We start from the raw sequence: 4,389 nt of genomic DNA on the forward strand, positions 1-4,389 counted from the left end.
TTACTTGGTTTTCTTACTTTAGATTAAAAGAAAGGGGCAGGCAGTAGGACACCTAGTAGAACATTCATATTACAGTTCTCAAAAACCTATGTTCAAGCCCATGTCCCCATCTGCTGAGTGGGAAACTTCACAAGTGGTGAATCAGTGTTGCAGGTCTCTCTCTCTCTCTCTCTCCTTCTCTCTCTCTCTCTCTCTCTCTTTCTCTCTCTCTCTCTTTCTCTCTCTCTCTCTCTCTCTCTCTCTCCTTATTCTTACCCTTCCTTCTTAATTTCCCTGTTTCTACCCAAAGTAAATGAATAATATATTAGACTAGAAGGGAAGCAGTTGAAGAATTATAAACAGAATAATCTGGTTATTGAGATATTTTAATAAAAAGCAATAAAATATTTTCCCTGATACAATGTGTTTCTTGTTTTACTTTTTTAAAACAAATGTTACACAAAGCTCATAGTCTATGGAGATGATGGAGCATGCAGTTACTTAAACTTGTCAGAGGTAGCTTGAAGAACCTGAGATTTCAATTTACTTAAATGTGATGGCTCTACCCCACTTAGTAACACATTTAGTATTTGCCCATACATAATTATGTACATACATAATTATGTTTTTATACATAAACCTATAAGAGAACCTTGAAAAACTTGGGGTCATGAACTAAAGAATAAATTTTGTTCTTGTCCTAATTTTCTTCCACTTTCTACAGAGTCACTTAGTATCAAATTTACTTTAGTATAATATGAATGTTTGTCCATAACAAACCTGATATCATGACGGCTGTAAATAAGCTCAGTGAGTCATTTGTGCTTTATGTCCTTATCTAATTTGAAATGCTTGAGTTCCTCTGTCCTGTACAAATGTAATGCACATAAACTCTGTAAACTAAAGTTTTAGGGAATGTGATACTTATCAACAAAACCAAACTAAAGCAAAATAACTTTCTTCTTCACTGTGATGAAAACTTGATTCCGAATGGATCAAGGACCTGGATGTTAGACCAGGAACTATCAACTACTTAGAGGAAAATATTGCCAGAATTCTTTTCCATCTAAATTTTAAAGACATTTTCAATTAAACGAATTCAATTATAAAGAAGACTAAGGCAAGAATAAACCAGTGGTACTACATCAAATTAAAAAGCTTCTGCACAACGAAAGAAACCACTACTGAAACAGAGACCTCCCACAGAATGGAAGAAGATCTTTACAGGCCATACATCAGACATGAGGCTAATAACCAAAATATATAAAGAGTACAGCAAACTCAGCAAACGACCCCATCCAAAAATGGAGAGAAGGTATGAACAGAATATTATCCATAGAAGAGATCCAAAAGGCCAATAAATATAGGAAAAAATGCTCCAAGTCATTGTCAGAGAAATGCAAACAAAGACAACAATGAGATACCACTTCACTCCTGTGAAAATGGCATACATCAGAAAAGGTAGCAATAGTAAATGCTGGAGAGGTTGTGGGGACAAAGGAACCCTCCTGCACTGCTGGTGGGTATATACATTGGTCTATCCTCAGTGAAGAGCAGTCTGGAGAACTCTCAGAAGGCTAGAAGTGGACGTACTCTATGACCCTAAAATTCCTCTCCCGGGAATATATCCTAAGGAACAAAACATACCCATCCCAAAAGTTCTGTGTATACCTATCTTCATAGCAGCACAGTTTGTAATAGCCAAAACCTGGAAGCAACCCAGGTGTCCAACAGGTGAGTGGCTGAGTAAGTTGTGGTATATATACACAATGGAATAATACTCAGCTATTAAAAATGGTGAATTCACCTTCTTTACTCCATCTTGGATGGAGCTTTAAAGATATCATGTTAAGTGAGATAAGTCAGAAACAAAAGGAAGAATATGGGATGATCTCACTCATAAACAGTAGTTGAAAACCAAGATTAGAAAGCACTAAGCAGAACTTGGAGTTGGTGTATTGCACCAAAGTAAAAGACTCTCGGTTGGCTGGGTAGGGCGGGTTCAGGTCCTGGAACATAATGGCAGAGGAGGACCTAGTGAGGGTTGTATTGTTATGCAGAAATGCTACACATGCACAAGCTATTATATTTTACTGTTGATTGTAAAACTTTAATCCCCCTATAAAGAAATAACAAAAAATAAAATAAAAAAGAACTTTCTTCTTAATTTAAAGTTATTTTTCTTGTGTCTCTTTTTTGAAATATATATATATATATATATATATCATGGTTTCACTGTTCTGAGCTAACATTTCCAGATAGAGAGAAAGAGGGGCAAAGAGATAGGAAAAGAGATACAATGGAGAATGGAATTTTTCCCTAATGCTATAGTACTGTAAGAGGCTCAAACCTGAGTCTTATCCGTGACAAAACAGATGTCCTCCCAGATGAGCTACCTTACAGGTCCTCGATGAATGTTTTATTTTTTATTAATTTTTTATATTTATTTATTTTTCCCTTTGTTGCCCTTGTTGTTTTTATTGTTATTGTAGTTATTATTGTTGTTACTGTTGTCGTTGTTGTTGAATAGGACAGAGAAAAATGGACAGAGGAGGGGAAGACAGAGAAGGGAGAGAAAGAGACACCTGCAGACCTGCTTCACCGCCTATGAAGTGACTCCCCTGCAGGTGGGGAACCAAGGCTCTCGAACAAGGATCCTTAAGCCAGTCCTTGGCACTTTGCGGCACTTGGGGTTAACCCGCTGCGCTACCCCCCCCCCCCCACTCCCTGATGAATGTTTTCCAAGCTATATTGCTCCCTCGTTCCTTACAAGCCCCTATCTAACCCCTCCCCCTCCTTGTGACACCAAACATGCAGTTATAAGCTGTCTTTACACATTTCCTTTTTTAATTGGGTGGTATAAATGGCTTGTAGTAGGGGGTAGGTGGTGGCACACCTGGTTAAGTGCACACATTATAATGCACAGGAATCCAGGTTCAAGTCCCTAGACCGCACCTACACGGGGAAAGTTTCACGAGTGGTGAAACAGCTGCAGGTGTCTCTCTCCATCTCCCATCTCCCCCATCCCTTTATAAACAAAACAAAGAACAAACAAACCAAAAAGAAATGGTTTACAGTAGATACATTTGTTGGCACATGTGTGAAAGTTTTTAGTTTTCTTACCCCAGCTTAGGTCCTCCTGTAACAGGATCTGTAACTCACCTGTCCCCCTACAGTTCTTTGCTTTGGTACAATACACCAAACCAGTCCAAATTCTACTTTGTGTTTCCCCTTTCTGTTATTACTTCTCAACTTCTGTTCCTCGGTGAGATCATCCCATATGCATCTGCTCTTTCTGGCTAATCTCATTTAACATGATTCTGTCATGATCTGTGTTTATTGAAGTAGAGAAGATGAATTCATCATCCTTAATAGTTGAGTACAGGGAGTCGGGCGGTAGCGCGGCGGCATGAGCGCAGTAGTGTGAAGCCCAAGGACTGGCCTAAGAATCCGGATTTGAGCCCCAGGCTCCCCACCTGCAGGGGAGTCGCTTCACAAAGGGTGAAGCATGTCTGCAAGTGTCTGTCTTTCTCTCCCCCTCTCTGTCTCCCTTCCTCTCTCCATTTCTCTCTGTCCGATCTAACAACGACAACATCAATAACAACAATAATAATAACTACAATAAAACAAGGGCAACAAAAGGAATAAGTAAATAAACATTTAAAAAGAAAGATGTTTTAAAAAATAGTTGAGTATTATTTCATTGTATACAACAATTTTCTCAGCCACTCATCTATTGTTGAATACCTATGTTGCTTCTAGGTTTTGGAGGTTACAAATTGTGCTACTACAAACATAGATGTACACAGATCTTTTTGGATGTTTGTGCCTGATTCCCAGAAGAGAAATTGCAGAGTCATAAAGTAGGTCCATTTCTAGTCTGAGGCTTCTCTAGACGACAGCTCTCCACTCTTGTTGGTCCAATATATTTTCCCACCAGCTGTGTAGGAGGGTTCCTTTGTCCCCACAATTTCTACAGTATTTGTTTTTGCTGTTGTTTCTGATATATGACATTCGCACAGGAGTGAACTGGTATCTTATTGCTATTCGTATTTGCATTTCTCTGACAATCAATGACTTGAAGCATTTTTTCATATATTTGTTGATTAATATTCGCTCTTTTTATTCCTTGGTTATTAGCCTTTTTTCTGATGTATGGCAAGTAAAGACTTCACATTCTGTAAGGAATCTCTTTGTTCAAGTGGTGGTTTCTTTTGCTGTGCAGAAGCTTTTCAGTTTCATATATTCCCATTACTTTATTTTTGTTTTAATCTTCCTTTCAAATGGACTTACTTCATTGAAGTCATCTATAAAACTGAGATGGATAAAACTTTTTCCAGTGTTTTCCTCTCAGTATTTGATAGTTTCTGGTCTAACATCCAAGTCCTTGATCCATTTGGAGTTTACTTT

The sequence above is a fragment of the Erinaceus europaeus genome, chromosome 3 (assembly GCF_950295315.1).
Source record: "Erinaceus europaeus chromosome 3, mEriEur2.1, whole genome shotgun sequence".
Taxonomy (NCBI): domain Eukaryota; kingdom Metazoa; phylum Chordata; class Mammalia; order Eulipotyphla; family Erinaceidae; genus Erinaceus; species Erinaceus europaeus.